This window comes from Triturus cristatus, chromosome 6 (genome assembly GCF_964204655.1).
Source record: "Triturus cristatus chromosome 6, aTriCri1.1, whole genome shotgun sequence".
NCBI lineage: Eukaryota > Metazoa > Chordata > Amphibia > Caudata > Salamandridae > Triturus > Triturus cristatus.
The window spans coordinates 1449082061-1449099779 of record NC_140589.1 but is presented as its reverse complement, the minus strand read 5'-3'; the positions used below and the strand labels follow the sequence as shown (position 1 = coordinate 1449099779).

The 17719-nt window shown below is 44.0% G+C and overlaps 1 pseudogene; it reads left to right on the top strand.

Annotated features, from left to right (window-relative positions):
* Positions 1-16625: 16625 nt before the first annotated feature.
* LOC146821525 (GTP-binding protein Di-Ras2-like) lies at positions 16626-17222 on the top strand (annotated as a pseudogene).
* The last annotated feature ends 497 nt before the right edge of the window (positions 17223-17719 follow it).

The window sequence follows — 17719 nt, the reverse complement described above, 5'->3', positions numbered from 1 at the left end:
GCCCATTGAATGCACTCCATCAAGTATGATTCATTTCTTTCATGAGTCCATTTGCCTGTGGATGATTTAATCCAATGCGTTTGTGTTTAATAGCATTGCCTTCACAGAAAATCCCTAATTTCTTTTTTGGTTGAATTGGACTCCATTGGCAGATACCTTTTCTTTCAGAACTCCTTCTCTCAAAAGCTATTTGTTTCCAACTTTTTATGACCATGGCAGTGTTGGGCTCTTCCATAAAATCTACCTCCCACCATTTACTGTAGTAATCTACCACCACCATGGCATCCTTACATGTTTGTGGTAAAATGTTGAATGGACCATTGGGATCTATGGCCAATTTCACCCACGGTCCTTAAGGTAGAGCATAGGGTTGCAAAGTTACAGACCCGGTCTTCATCCTCTTGTTACTAGTGGCACATTTTATGCAATCTTTGACTTTTGCGATGATCTCTGTGTCCATACCTGGCCACCAAAAACTATTTCTAATTTTCTGTTTCGTAATGGTCTGACCAAATGTCCTTCATGTCCATACGAAATTATCTTGTCTATCAACCCACTAGGAGAAATGAATTTATCGCCTCACATCAACAGTCCATTTCTCTCAACTAACAATCCATCTGCAACTTTGCAATAAGACTGAATGGTCACTGGTAATGCTCTTTCCTTAGGCCATCCCTCTTTTACATACTTTTTGACATTCTCCAAATCGCCCACCATTTCACTTGTATATTCATCTTCAGTAAATGCATTACCCCACCGCAGATCCACCAAGGCTATCAAACATTCTTCATCCTCCTTCTCACAATTCATAGATTGTTTCTGACTGGGCCCAGGAAACATGGCAGAAACTCAGCCCTTGTGCTTTTACCACCTGGAATATACTCAATACTGAAATTATATTGCAACAATTTAGAACCCAATCTTGCCAACATACGCATTTGATCTGAACCACCTAGCATGTTTACCATTGGCTTGTGATCAGTTTTGAGGGTAAATCCCCCCCCCCAAATAAAATACTTAAATAGTTCCACCACCCAGCAAAGCCCAAGAGTTCTTTCTCTGTAATAGAGAATATTTTTTCATTTTCCTTCAGGGACCTGGATGCAAATCCTACTGTAGACTAGTTTGCATTTTCATTCTTCTGAACTAGTGTGGCACCCAAACCATCATTGCTTGTATCAACTGTGATGACACACCCTTTGGTAGGATCAAATGGTGCAAGTACTTCAGCAGATACAATGTCATCATCTAAAGATTTGAATTCATTCTGGCATTCATCAGTCCAAATGAATGCTTATTTCTTCTTGAGTAGTTCTCTTAAATGTACAGTTTTCAACTCTTTCCTAAATTGGAGCAGATTTGGATAGTCCTAAAGGGTACATGGATGCTCTTCTAGATCCCAGCTGATTTCATGAAAAAGATCCATTTCCTTGTTTTTTCACATTTGCAATTTTTCATCTCCAGGCTGATGGTGTTATGGTGTGTCAAGAGCCACCAGAGTTGGTTAGTTTGTCTGCTAGACAGCTGTGCGAATTGCAATGCAATGGCTTTGTAGAGCATTCCGCTGGTTCTGAAGAAATTGTGGGATGGCAAGGTGAACAAGAAGTGCATCAGGGTGTGGGTGATTTGGTTATATTTCTTGACATCCTTGATGAGGTTTGCTGTGGCGTGTAAGATGCCCTAAATGGGCAGCCTCTATTGATTCTGGGATGGCATGAAGCAGGGCATTGTGGCCATCCAAATTAAAGAGTAGGTGGACTTGAACAGCAATTCTGAAGTCAATTTCAATGACAAATGGTTTCAATCTCTTCAGTTGAGATAAGCGGTACCAGACCACTTTTTTCCTTACATTGTGCTCATTGTGGGTGAGGTGGGTGTCCAGGATAGATTTGAGTGAAAGTTGGGGTTTGAATATTTCCAGGCTGCTTTAACTGAGCCAGGACTGTTGGTTGTTGTTCTTGGTGAATAGTAGGAATTTTGTCTTGCGCATGGGCATAAACCGACACTGGTTGGGGTGGACCAGTTTGGTGAGGTAGGGCCTCATCCGCTGGCCGAGAACTGTAGCGAATATTTTAACCTCTGTATTTATGAGGGAAATTGGGCGGTAATCTGCACAGCAGGGTGACAGTGGTTGTGTTTTAGGGAGAAAGACAATAGACGCAACGTCTGTCTCAGATGGAATGGAGCCCTTCTCTAGGGCCAGTCAAAGAGATCGGCGCGGTGCGGCATGAGGGTTTCCCAGTATGCAGCGTAGTACTCCTGCGGGAGCCAGTCCAGGCCTGGGGTCTTGCCCGGCGAGGTATGCGCTATTGCTTCATTAATCTCCTCACGGGTGATGGGGAGGTCCAAGTTAGTAGTCTCGGCAGTGCTAAGGCGATGGAGGTGGAGAGAGCCTGTGCCAAGCAATTCAGAGAGGGAGGTTTCAAGGCTCTGCGCAGAATAGAGCTCGCGATAGTCGGAGGCAAAGGCTCGGGCCATCGCAAAGGGGACTGATGTGCCAGACCATCTGGGCCCACAATCTCCGGAATGATGCAGTTGGCCCTTGGGTATGTAGCTAATCTGAAAATTCATCTTTTTAAGGGTCAAAAGTTCCCCATTTATCTAAAATCTTATTAATATTAATTTTCCCCGTTTTTTAAAATTTCTATATTGGTTGGCATAACTTTGTACTCTGAAGGCTCGCCATTTGTACCTGACAGTACTTTCTTGTTCATGAAGCTTGAGCTTCTACTTGAGTGGGCTGGTTCAGAGTTCGACCAGCACCCCGACTGCCAGCCAGGTCTACACTGAAGGCACTTGTCTGTGCATGCGCTGTGTCTTGTAAGACCTTTTGTTAGACTACGGTGGTTTTAGATGCTGCCCATTACTTACCAATGGGTGGCCCTATTGTTACTCTCATTTACTTGCTTCATGTTTGTCACCTTCCATGGGGTTTTCTTTCTCTTCTTGTGTTTGTCCTTCTTTGTCCTTCACCTGAATTATGGATGCATTATTGTGTACTTTTAAAGCTTGCTTTTTCAGATGCAACTTTTTAGGTCTCGCCTGACCCAGCGCATGCGCTGGTCTGGCAAGACTTATTGAGAGGGCTCCAAAAAGTGCTACCAGGCCAGCCTAGAGCTACAGTGCATGTGCACGGGCGCGCGCGTGCCGCGCTTGACCGCAATTACTTTCACTTTCGCGGCCGCTTGGCATAGCCAATAGGTCTCGCTTTTGGGACCTTATAAGTATTTAGTTATGCAACTGTTGCATGGCTAAACACTTATAAGGTCCCAAAGGCGAGACCTATTGGCTATGCCAATGCTTGTTTCCTTTTGTTTCCTTTTGTTTTAGCACTCGATGAGAGTGTGTGTTTTCCAGCAGTCATTCTCAGATATTTCTCCCCACTCCATGCTCCTCCCCTGAAGAGGCATTTTTAACAAAACACAAAATAATATACTTAGAATATATGTGTAATATTAACGTGCAGACATAAACTCACAAAATGCAATTTAAAATATGCATAATTGTAGTTGGTCGTCATACTCGTACTATGCCTCAAAATGATTAAAGCAGCATTGCTTAACAAGTAGTTTGACAAGATGTGCTGAAGTACGAATAAAATATTCAATGATCATTTTTATTCAATAAATGTTTCACATAACTTTGCCAAATGGTTATATTTATACAAAGAAAGTTTGAATATTTTCTGAGAATTTATTGTTAAGTGGAAGTATGAAGAATAACCACACACAGAATGCAGCACATAAACTGAACTTGACCTCTTTTAACATACTTGCTTTATTTCCAAGGGATGATGTTGTGCAAATAATTATTCTCTTGTTACTACAGATGTTTCGATTTCTACATAGCTCACATAAAATTTGCTTTTATTAGAAGGTTAGAGATGCAGTCTCATTTGTAGGAAAAGAAGTTCTAAATGTAAAAAGGTCACATGTATATTTTAGACTAATACAACAAAGTTGCACATTTGAATATTACTGTCTGTGAACCATTGTATTAGTGTGAGAAGAAGAGGAGTGATTCTCTTCCCAGGAAGAATCCTGATAGATGATTAGACGAGCGGAGGGGAAGATGCAACATAAACTGCTTCATCATTTTCAACTGTTTATAATAGTATGTGTTCCTTGTCTTGATTGAATAAGTGTTCCTAACTTCATGTGGCATCTGACTTATGGTGCTTTGTTGGGGCCAATCTCCCTGGACCTTTGTGGTGTTACTGCACCTATCTTTGGGATCAATCTGGAATTTCCTGTTCACACATTTTTCTGCTGCCTACATGATGTGTCAATCAGTGACCTGAGGCCTGGGTCTCAGGGCCTGCCTTACTGTGTATTTCTGAGTCAGGTCAATGTGGAGTTCACAACTGGTGAATTTGTCAATAAAGACGTGATTTCATTTTTATACACAAATGCACTGCTATTCATATCAAATTTTTCAATTTTAACTTTACCCCCGCTAGTTGAAATTTCAACTACACTATCTAACCCATACTTCATGACAGTTTGCATTTTTGGGGGAGAGTTATTCTTCGGTTTTGACAATTACCACTTTCCTTGTTACTTGCATTCTACCTAGTTTGAGGAGTTCCCTTTTACAGCAGGAAATACTCAATTGCATGGAGCCACACACAAACAAGCACATGATTAATACCAGCAAAAATGACGTGCATAATACGGACAGCTACTAGGGGAGCCATGAGAATCAATTTGAGAACCACTCCTGCTCAAGGGCACCTCCCTCGCTCCTCAAGCATGACTCTATGTAAACATTGTAGTGCTTGGAGGGTAAGAGTCAATGTCCCATTATCCATGTCATTCCCTGGGATAAGAGAGCAGCAGGATGCACCAGGCTTGGAGACACATCCCTCCCTCCATTGTGGTCATTAAGTCTAACACATGCTGCATCACCATGAGGCAGATTGCTCTCAGTTCTTCCTTGATCAAATTAAGGCCAATCTCAGTGCTGTTCATCATTTTAAGCCTGTCGCATATGGTGATTTGGAGTTTGCAGGCATTGGTATTCGTCTGCATTGTGAAGAAGGGTAAGGACCCTTGTGCGTCCGAGAATAGTTTAAATTCTTCTGGTATGTCCTTGTACTGAGCCCAGCCAAATTAATCTGCAGTTCTTTTTTCACAAGTCTGATGCAGCAAGATAGTCTTCTTTCATAGCGGGTGCTGGTACAAGTCCGATAGTTCTTCTCAGGGAATGACCAGGGTAGGGGTGTGTATGGTTACAAGGAAACCAAGTCTGCGCCATCCAAGGACAAGCTGAGTGTCGGCAAACCATGTGGATCTCGGGCATTCACCACACAGCAGATCATCCATTGCGTCCGTTACACGGAGGCCGGGTATAATGAAGATGAATCATGCCAACAACACATTCTCTTTGACTGTGGCTAGCAAGACCCCATAATCAGGCCACAATTCAACAGCCAGCAAGCAGAACAGCACTTCTTTATGGGGTTCCAAGTCATGATGTCCCTTCTGGTGGAACACAAATTCTTTGGGCAAACATCTGGCTTAACAGTGTGTTAGCAATAATTATGAGTACAGCGTTGGTGAAGGTTGTCAGTTTGGTAGGCGATGCCCTCATCGGCCGCTCTGTGTGATGAGGGTGGTTTGGGGACATGAGCCTTAATGGGCAAACTTGCTGCATTGTCAGTACATATCCATTAGTCTGGAACTGCCCCATTACATATCTGGAATGTGCAGGATTGTGCTACAGTTTTCATTTGTGCCCATTGGAAGCGTTCCTTTACCCCTGAAACATAAGGAATGTTGTGTACGTTTCCATACCATTAGGAGTTGTCCCTTACCTTCTAGCCAAATGTATCCACCCACTTCGATATCCCAGATTTCCTGACATGGGGTTTCTATGCTTTCTTTCAACCCTCCCGTATGAGAACCCATTTCCATTCATATAATTGAGCTGGATGGCCCTACACAGGAGTTTCATGTTGGGGGTCCACTTGTTGTTAAAGAAGACTGCCCCGGATACGCTAATGGCCACCTTGGACCACAAAGGGAGTTGCATTGAGTTGGGGGTTTTGCTACCTCCAAGAATTCACTCGGAAGTCTCGGGGTCAAACAGTATCCTCCCATATGGTGCCCTTTCTGCACATCCTGTTTAGCTCAGTTTAAATATCGCTAGGCTTGATGAAAAGGTACTGAGCCATTGGGTTGGTCTCGTAACAGGTCAAATTCACAACTACTCTGTGGGTTTCTACCTTGTTTGGCTGGATTTTGGCCCTGATTCTGCCTAAGTATAAGTGGAGAAGGCATTTTGCTTTTTCAGAGGCTACCTCTTGTGACAAGTAAAGTCTATCTGCACCTATTGTATGCGGTATCAGCAAACAGATGTAACACGACCTGGCTGATTTCGTAGAGCCCCTGGGGGTCATGTGCTGATGCCACGTGTTGTGTAAAAGGGCGCAGTGTAGTACATGTGGAATCTTAGTGTTTGGGTTGGTGTAAGTATGAGTGGCATGGGAGCGATCCCTATGCGAGTGCTGTGATAGTTTCTGAACAGACTTCAATTGGTCAAGCAGCTCTTTGGCCGTGAACAGGTGCAGCAGCACCCACACTAGACAGACGGTACATAGAAGTACAAAAATACATAACTTGTAATTGAACATTGCAGGTCTTTGATATGGATCCAAGGAAGATGTCTGTGGTCCTCTGGTTATCAGTTGCTTTTGTTCAACAGTTCGAACAAAAAACTTCACAGTGCAGTTCATAAGTTTCATTCACACACTCTAGATCCACGTTGAGGTGATGACATGGCAGCTGAAAGGTGGTGCACTTGGTGGTTTAGTTGCAGACCTGTTGGATAAGAACTTAGCAGTTTTGGTTAGTTCTGAGAGGTATACATGTAATTCATCTTCGAGTTCTTGGAAGCTAGCCTCAAAGATTAAGTTGGTCCAGGTTTTTGGGATGGGTGTTCTTATCAATCTACCAGTCATAATCTGGTGTGGTGTGAGATGGTTATCACTGCTTGGTGTGTTTCTCAGCGTGAATAAGGTGAGGAGCAGACAGTGGAACCACGTTTTATTAAGATTGGTGCAAATTTTGCTTCTTTTGTCTCTCAACTGGAGGTACGCTGAAGCTAATTTATGTGTTATTGCTAGCAGGGTGCAGATGTGGTCGAACAAGGCGTTAATGAGATGTTTCCCATCGTCTGACCGGAAAACGGCTGGTACGCCCCACTGGGGTATTACTTCCCTGACCAGAAACGTTGCTGCTGCTTTGTGGTCCCAATGCACGCAAGGGACGACTTTGATACACCTAGAATATGGGCAGGCCATGACAATCAGGTATCGCTAGTTAGCACATCTATCAATCATGGCGATGAAGTCGATGTGTAATGCCCTGAATGGTCCAGTTGGCCTTGGGATTGCTGATGATATGACCTTGAGTGTAGGTTTGGGTGAATATAACTGACAAATGGTGCATTTGTTTAAATACATTGCCATGGTTTCTGTAAGGATGGGGATAAACCATTCGATTTGAAGTTCCACTATCATGTTTTCTTTTGCTATGTGTTTTGGCAGGTGTAATTGAGACAATGCTATGATGACTGGGCTTTGAGGCATGACTGGCTTTCCCATGGGTGTGTGTCGGTATATGCAATCTTATGTGGTCTGCATGCAGCCCCTGACTTCCCATTGTTGTTTCCCATCAGGCAATGCCATTTCCTGCAACTCTGTCATATACAGTACTGCTGTTTCTGTGTAACGCTTGTCCTGAGGGGGTTTTGTCTTTGATACCTGTTGTAAGGGAAGTATGTGTGCCTCCCCAACCACTCTGTAAGCTGCCCTTTTTGCAAACTGGTCAGCTAATGCATTTCCCCAGGATGCAAAATCCTTGCCCCCGGTATGAGCAGTGCACTGCCCATAGCCACACACTTAGGTAGGGTCAATGCCTCATTTAGTAAATCCAGGAGGTCCCTGTGCACAACGGGTGTACTGTTGGATTTCAGAAAACCTTGTCTTTTCCACCTTCCTATACTCGAATGCACTGTGGTGGTGACATAGGCGGAGTCTGAGTAAATTGTTACATTTTCTCTGTGCTTTAGGTGAGGGCTTCCATTAGCGCTGTCAGCTCTGCTGCCTCTACTGAAAGTTTGGGGAGGAGAGTAAGCTCTGCTGTGACTTGCAGTGCCTCTGGGGGCATGTGGCTACCAGCCATATTACCCCCACCTGTATATGCCTCACCTCTGTCTCCTGGTATATTACGGAGGACCCGTCGATGAATAGTGCCTCACTGTCTGGGTTGGGATCTTTTACTGACTGGCTGATCCCATCAGGGCTGTGCGTCGCACAATCAAGGATCTCCTCCCCTTCCTGAACTCCGTGAGCTAGGAAGGTGGCTGGGCTCATTAGATCGCACCACACTATTTTTAATGATGGTCTGGAGAGCATCAGGTTGTGCCCTGAGACACGCTGCTTAGTTAGCATGCTCTTGCTCTTTTGTATGACAGCAAACACTGAATGCTCGGGATACGGTGCCAGTGGTCCCCCATTACCATGGAGTTGTTTTAGTCAACGGCAAAAGCTGCTGCTGCCAGGACCTGTTCTCATGGAAAGTGACCCGGCATAACTGAGTTTAAGTGCCGGCTGTGGTACGCAAGTGGTTTGCACCCCAAAGGATACTTCTGCATCAAGACTGCTGATATGACTCGCCCATCGCTGTGGCTGAATAAGAACAATTCCTTCTTATGATCAAGTATACCTAACACAGGAGAGTGCGTTATCTCTGGCGTTTACAGAAGGCATCATGCATCCCGGACATCCATGTCAGTTTCTCGTGTAGGCTTTTGCCTTTTTCATGGCCTCGAGGAGGGGGCCAATAAGCATGCTATACTCAAAGACCCCTTGCGCATGTATTTACACAATCCTGAAAAATTTTGCACATCCTTTTTCGTTTGCTGTGGTGGTATAGCCCTGATGGAGTCTTCACACTCTGGTGTGACCTCTCGACCGGCCGCTGAGATTAGTTGGCCCAGATAGTTAACCTCCTACTGCACATACAGCATCTTACCCTTACTTTGTAGCCCCTCTTGGCAAGTGTAGTGAGGAGGGCTATCGTGTTCTGGCGACATAGGTTTTCAGATGGGCTGCATATCAAAATGTCACCTGCATACTGTATCAGGGTGCTGCTTGACTGGAAGTTAGTGAGATCCTTCGTCAGTATTCTATTGGAGATACGGAGGAACTCACAATACCCTTGTGGTAGCCTCCATTATAGCAGCTGAACACCTCAAAACATTAACACGGTCAGGCACTGACTGTCAGGGTGCAGCAGGATCCTAAAGAATGCATTCTTGATGTCTATCATGGAGAAGTGGCTGCTGTCCATGTGTATATTAGTTAGGATGATGGAGGGGTCTGGTACTACCATGAATTCCGGGAGCACAATGTCATTGAGAGGACACAGGTCCTGCATCAGGTGCCAGGTCACCCCCTTAATCTTTTTGACTGGGAAGATCGATGTGTTGCAGGGAGATACTCCCACGAGAGAACCACCTGATCGATTAGTGCCAGGACTGTGGGTGCTATAGCCACATCAGCTTCCTTGGAGAGCATGTACTAGTATACCTGGGGTAGGATGGCCCCTTACCGCAGCGTTAACCTTGCTGGTTCAGTGTTATTGATGAGACACATGTCTTACCACCTTTCTGCCCATAGTTGTGGTGGCACTGCTGACAGATCTTGTTCCTGCTATGTAGTCAGTACTGCCATGGACAGCAGGGTCCCATTTCTCAGCTCTACCCTGACCTTGACTGGATCGACAAACACACCCTCTGTGGCCCTCGGGCATTCACTCGACAGTTGATCATCCGTTACGTCCTGTACATGGAGGCCGGGTGTAGCGCAGATGATACATGCCCACAACATATTCTCTTGGACTGTGGCTAGCAAGACCACATAATCTGGCTACAATTCGACAGCCTGCAAGCAGAACAGCCCTTCTTTATGGGGTTCCAAGTCATGATATCCCTACTGGTGGAATACAAATTCTTTCGGCAACTGTAACATTTGGCTTAACAGTGTGTTAGCAATAATTGGGAGTACCGCGTTGGTGAAGGCTGTCAGTTCAGTGGGCGGTGCCCTCATCAGCTGTTCTGTGTGATAAGGGTGCTTTAAGGACAAGAGTCTTAATGGGCAAACCCCTGGGGTTGAGCAGGTCATTGTCCCATCTTTAAAGAAATGAATGGCCATGTAAAGTTTGTCCATTAAGTCTCTTCCTAGGAGATGAGTCAGGAATGAGTGGTGTTATAACAATTTTCCCTTTATGCAGCTGCCTCCCACGTCCAACTACGGAGGTTTTGTGAAGGGGACCCTCAAAACTGTACCCGAGAACCATACCCTAGAACCCCTGCATATCCATAGAGTCTTTGGATAGAGGAACAATCCCTTCTTTTAGACATGACTTGGTTGCCCCTGCAGGACATATTATTCACTAGAACTATTAAAATAGGTTCCTCCTCAGACTGACGAGTCACTGACAGCATAAGGTGAGGGTGGGTTGGGTGTCATCCACCAGACGCAGGACCAACTCTTGTTGACCCCGTAGCTTGCTTACTTCAGGAAGAGGAGGGATTGTGACCAGGTCCCGCCTTTGGGAGTTCTCTGTACTACTTCCATTGATCCTACTTCTACGTGCTTTATCTTTTCTGATCATCTGTGGCGCTAGCCCCATCAGTGCCATCGCCTTCTGTGCCACTGTAGTGGCAGCTGTTCTAACCAGGGTCACCCGCTCCCGGCTCAGGGATTTCGCGGTAATGTCCTGGTTCTGACCTAAATACTTTCTGCACTCTCTCCCTTTCCTTCTTTCTTTGGCTTTCCTTTTCTCTCAACCCACGAAGCATTGCTGCATGTAGGCTAAGTTCCAGTCAGGATTCTCCATTCCATATCTAAGGCAATCCTCCACTATAACCATATCCTCTGGTTCAAATGACCCTCCCCTAGGCCAGGACTGGTCACATTGGTACCTCTTCTCAATCCTGTCTAGTAATAAGTTGCAGAAAGGGCTTGTGAAGATCTCCCCTTCCTTTTTCTCTACTATCTTCCTCGGGGGCAACCTATAAATATTATGCGCTCGGGTGCAGCAGTGCTCACCCTAGTCATTGGTACCTGGAGGACTGGGGCCCACTTTCTCTCTCCCGCTAGCTGTATCCCTGTCGAGAACCACTACAAACTTCCATGTCACTCATGTGTGCTGCCCTAAATCAGTGAAGGTGTTTCTTCTCTGCACATCTGGTGTTCTACGTGTCGGGTGCGACCGATATCGGATAGAACTTCTGGGAGCCCTTGCACCTGTCTGGGGTTGCTTGTGACTGCCTGGGTCTGCTGGCCTGTTAGCCTGTCATGCCTGCCAGATCATTGTTCGTTGAAGGGCCTGCCAACTTCTTCAACTTGTGGATTAGACTATCCTACAACGGTGAGAGCGGGCGAGAGCACTTCCATACCTGCATATGGCAGGGAGGTGCTGACATCCTCGAAGATGGCCCACAGTTCTAATAATGCCCTTCTCGTATCTTTATTTTGACTTATGTATTTGGTTTGTATGTATGTTCTCATGTGTTCAAGTATGGAAGTGTTGAAAGTTCCCTCCTTACGCCAGGGAAATGTATGTGTCTTCGTATATGTGCATGCCATTCCTGGCAAACCTTATTAATTCTTTTAGCCTATGTGGGAAACTGGGTTTGCATGTGTTTTAATGGTGTCTCCATGATAAGTTTGGTAGTTTTATAGAACAAAATACCTTAGCTTCTTTTTTTTAGAGACTCTCTGGTTTCAATCTGAATCGTGGGGAAATATATATGGGGTTTACTGCTAATAATGTAACTAGGAGCTCAGCGCTATGTAGAGATGCATCAACAATTCAACACGAACATTTCACAAACACAGATAACAATGCATATGAAGGATTGCAACATAGAAAAAATGCAATTGGTCAATAAAAACAGTATCAAACAATATTGACTTCTGGCATTAATTACAGTTGGTGGAACATAGCATCATCTTTATATGAAACATTGGGTCATCGACAAAAACACAATAGTAAGGGCAAAACACAGTAGGCGGTAATGTAACAGCAAACACAACAAGATGATGGACGGAGTGCTGAAACGTTTCAATCACTCCCCAGTCAAGAGATCTTGGTTTAGTCTATCATTTCTGTGCTCACTATACCACCACAGTTTGGACCCAGCCATAAGTAAATCAGTGTTGACCCTGTTCCTCACAGGAACAGTCCAGTTCGAACTGCAAGGCCAGGTCTGGCCTGGACTGGAAACAAACATCCTGGGACTGTTTTTGGGGTACCACCCCTCATCAGCCAGGCTAGCTTGAATCCAGTGGCACAGCAAGCAAGGGAGCCACACCTGGGCATACCCTTGGCCACTTAGTGTGAACATAGCAAACACAACAAGATGATGGACGGAGTGCTGATACTTTTCAACCACTCACCCCCAGTCAAGAGATCTGGATTTAATCCATTGATCTTTTGCTCACTATGCCACCCCATTTTGGACACAGCCATATGCAAATCAGTCTTGACCCTGCTCATGTGAACAGTCCACCCCAAACTGCCAGGCCAAGTCCTGCCTGGACCAGAGACAAACATCAAGACTGATTTGCATGGATTCAACCCCGATCTCTTGACTGGGGTGAGTGGTTGAATTGTTTCAGCAATCCAACATTTTTCACTTCTTTCAGATACCAATGGTGTTGGGAAACTGTTGTCACTGAGAACCCCTTTTAGACAAAAAAATAAGATTGAGGTTGACTATCGAAAAAGGGTGAGTTCTGCAGGTTCGTCTCCGAGGCCGACTTGCACCTACTCAGCTAGGACATATAAAATGGGTGACATGCCATATTTCTGTCAGTAGCAGGATGCTCAGGTTATCTTTTTATGCTTCTCCCTAGTTTGCCATATGCCACATGATTTGCTAAGGATCTGATGTAGACTCTTACCCTCTGTGACGGCTGTTTCACGACGGACCTCTGCTCTGCGAACTTCCAATCAATTGCGGTGTCGGCTCACCTTTCTTGCTGTGCAAATGTGAATCCTTCTGGGTGAGGTCCCCTTCCTTTGGTTGCAGTCAGGTTTGAGGTAACAATCAGCTCTGATGGTGGCTCACTACAATGTTACTTGAACATGAAATACCTTGAAAAAACAAGAGGCGTTTGGCAAAACAGGAACAGTTCGTTTAATTAAAAAATGTGTCCGCTCGCAATCACAGGCATATTGTCTGAGGACTGTCTCAATTTACAATCGGTCTATTATAGATTTTCTTAAAGTTCCTTGAATGCAATAAATGGTTCCAGTGATCCTTATTTGGTAAGGAACATGTACCTCTGTCTTTTGAGTCATAAATGAAGGTATTGGATGAGGAATCCAGGTGGGCCTCGACCTTGCGTGGACACAATGCGGCCAGTGAACAGCGTGTCCAAATGTTTCTCATGATCACTGCATGTACTGTATTTGCTGTGTTTTGATTGAATAAATGTTCCTAACTTCATATGGCATCCGACTTTATGGTGTTTTGAGAACGCGATCACCCCTCCAGCCATCTGTGCTTTATTGAAGCCAATCCCCCTGGGCCATTGTGGTATCACTCCACCTATCTGTGGAATCGATCTCAGGGATTCCTGTTTGTGCATTTGTCTGCTGTCTACGTGCCACCCCACCTGTGATCTGTCAATCAGTGACCTCGGGCCTGGGTCTCAGGGCCTGCCTAGTTGCGTATTTCTGCGTCGGGATTGGCGTGGATTTCACAAAGGGCAAATTCATCACTAATGATGCGGTTTCATTTTTATACATTACTATCTCATTATTCATATTGGCACTCACTTTTTTCAATATTAACAACATTAAATCTTCTAATATTTTGTCACAAGCTTGATAGAAATTCATGTGACTGTTAAGCTGTGATATGAAATAAGTGAAGAAAGACTTAGCTAAAAGTTACACTTAATGTCTAATATTTTTATTTATTTATCAAGAAAAACAAATATGATGACACGTATAGATTATTATTACTACCCATGAGACTAATGAGCTCCACAAAAAATTAATTATTTAACCCAGAAGCCATCCAGATAAATCTCTCCTAGCTGGAACTTCTCACTAAAGGAAGCACCAAAGCGCTAAAATGAATGTGTTTGTTTATGTCACTTTCTCAATTTCCTTTGAATTAATAGTTTTGGGAATGATTAATATGCAATGAAGGACATCCCTGCAATGATTAGTGCACCGAGTTAATTAATATCTTGTAATTGCTTTGAGTAATAGATCATTAGAATTTAGAGATACTGTCCACGGGGCCACTATGTCCGAAGTCTTCATAAATATACAGCTCAACTTGCAGATTCATTCTACACATCCGCTTACAGCATAGATGTAATATGATACATGAAATAATTTTACAGAGACGAGGTGTCACTTCCATTTAAATATACCTTTCACATTTCAAGTTTGGTTGCATTTTGTACTCTTATGAACATACTTGAACTGCATGGCTCACTGCGTAAAATTAAGAACGGACCACAATTTGCTAAATAACTAAACAATATCATGTAGTAAAATATAAACATGGCAAAGTAGATTCATTGTGCATCGACCTTGCATATTAATTATTAAGGAAATAAACAGCTCAATAATTGTGCAACTTATTGCATTAACCATTTAGTACAAGCACTACCCCTTCTCTATAGTCCCTCCAATGTCTCTGTCATTCATGGTGGAATGAATACTTTAATGGTCATTGATGCATACGTTTTCCTGGGTACAGGAAGCAGATTCTTCTGTTAATTCTGTGCAGTGTGGAGTTCAATACCTAAGAATTAGCTGCCTATTCCAATCACTTATATGTGTGCTGAATAGTTGCACTGAATAATTGTATGCTCTTAAATTGTTTTATAAGATGTGTGGGTTTTCTTGCAGATTAGACACTTAGGGTCTGATTACAAGTTTGGCGGTACGGGAACTGCTGTGCCGTGGTGACGGTCTGACCGCCGCGACCTCGGAGGTCCAGCCACCATATTATGAGACATGTGGTTACATGAACAAAACACCGCTGTGATCCCACTGACACCACCAGCCAAATCCGAGCGCGGCGGCCGCAGAATAGGCCCATGAGTCTGTTGGAGGCTCAGACTGTCTGTGAAACCACTAGCCCAATTATGAGTTACTTAACAACCGGCGTGAACTTTGCAGTCCAACCACTGCATCTGAGCAGGTGGAAAGGGAGGCATATAAGGGCGACTCTCACATCTACTCACCTCTACACATTCTGTGCCGCCATGGAGCCGATCGTACACATCCTGCTGCTGCTGTACCTGCTCAATCACATCCAAAACCCACTTTGCTGCAGACGCAACCAGCGGGAAGTCATACTACAACCTGTGTCCAAATACTCCTCCACAAAATGATGTTCTGCCATGGACCAGGCTAGGGTTTTAGGGTGGCAGGATCAAACATATTTACTGGGGCACTGTATTACCCAAATACATCTGTATGATGCCCGTCTTCCCCAAATCAATTGTACAGCACATGCACATTAAACTCATATTCAGTGATAGTGATGTGTTCATTAAATTGTGTTACACAACAGCACCGCCTCATCAATATCACACCTACCAATTTCCCTAAAACCCTCACTTTGCACACATCATACGTGTTGTTATGATCTCAACTATACATCTATATGGATGTGCCACTAAACTGAAACCCACCTTCTCTGCTACAACTTGGTTTTGGACTCTCACACATCACCCACATGAAAGGGCAATAAATGAGATCACAAAGGAGGAGTGTGAGAATCATTCTATGGCCACAATGGAAACACTCTCTGCAGAATAGGTATTGCTCTAGACCATGTGATCAGTGGACCGTGAGCTACCAGTAGCTCACAGACACTTTTGGAGTAGTTCACAGTATTGAGCAAGCACAGGGCTATATTTTCTTTTTAGTGTTAAGGGAAAGCTGTGTTTATTTTACAGTATTATCTTCAGACTGCAGATAGCGGGGCCTGACAATGAGCAGTGCTAGAGGCAGATTTATGACCCAGGGAATAGAGGTGAAGAACTGAAGCACTGAGTTATTTAAATCTTAAATAACAGTCCTTGTCAACTGAATATTGGAGCATGAGAACAAAATAATTTTTCCAAATGATTTCAATGAGAGAAATTTAAAATGAGGAGATAACATAATGATTAAGTTAACTCTTCATTTTAATTTTATCCCATTCCAAAGTGTTGCATTTACGAACATAAGGCCTCTTGCTCACAGTGGCCAGTAGACATTGTGCCATATTTGTTTCGAATGACAGAAATGTAAAGTGGATAACAATATTTCTATGAAACATTGAGTCAATGTTTTTCTCCACTTTCAATTAAGTCAATCTTGTCTTAATATTTTCTTCACTTGCGAGCCTTGATGTTAGCCGAGTAGCTACTTTTCGGAGAGCAGACGAGTGCGACCAGAGGTGTCTGGAGAGAGGGACGAGTCCTTTGCCCACGTTGAACTGAGGTAGTCTGCGTTTCTGGGAAAGTGAATTTGAGGATTCTTTATTCATCACTATTTTCATCATCTGGAAGCAAGTTTTAAGCTTGCATCATGCCAGAGAAGAGCAATGCTTATTGGGTGGGGGTCTTTGGAGCTGCTGGAGTTGGCAAAAGCTCACTGGTACTTCGCTTTGTGAGGGTAACTTTTAGGGAGACGTACAACCCCACAATGGAAGATACACACAGGCATGTAATAAGCTGTGATAAAAACATCTGCACACTTCAGATCACAGATACAAGGGGGAGCCACCAGTTCCCAGCCATACAGAGGCTGTCTATCTCCAAAGCCCATGCCTTCATCCTGGTCTACTCCATCAACAGCAAGCAGTCCATGGAGGAGCTGTAGCCCATATACAAGCAGATTTGCCAGATCAAGGGGGACATGCAGAATATTCCCAACATGCTGGTGGGCAAGAAATATGACGACCCCCAGAGGGTGGTTGAGGCTAGCGTTGGGGAGGCCCTTGTCACCAAACGGAAGTGGTCATTCATGGAGACCTCGTCAAAAAAGAACTGCAATGTCCAGGAGCTCATCCAAGAACTTTTGAACCTTGAGAAGAGGCAGGCCTACAGCCTGCTGATAGATGGCAGGAAATCCAAGCAACCGAAGAAGAAAGACAAACTGAAAGGCAAATGCTCTCTCATGTGACATCAAATAGATTGATGCATGACTCTTCAGCCTGCACTTCTGTCACAAAAGTTTTGCATTTCAATTATATTGTATCTATCTGAAAATTAATCCACATTTTGATGAAGGAGAGGATGTGGCACAGTGGCCAGAGCTACTGACTCGGACCTGGGGATCCAGTTTCGAGTCTCGGTGTCGACACAGAATCCTGTGATTCTGGGTAAATCACTTAATCTCCTCATGCCCATAGACAGCAACTCGATACGCTATAAAGATCTACAAACTTTAAATTTCTCTTATTTCAACAAATGACTCTATTTTTCTGTTATACACATGGCACGGTGTCTACAGGCCACTGGGTGCAAGATGCCTGCTGTTTTTAAATGCAATACTTTGAAATGGGAGAAAATTTAAATGATGATTTTTATGGAATCCATATAAACAAAGTAAACTCTTCAGTTTATTTTTCTCCCATTTCACTGTGTTGCATTTAAACACAGCAGGCATCTTGCTGACAG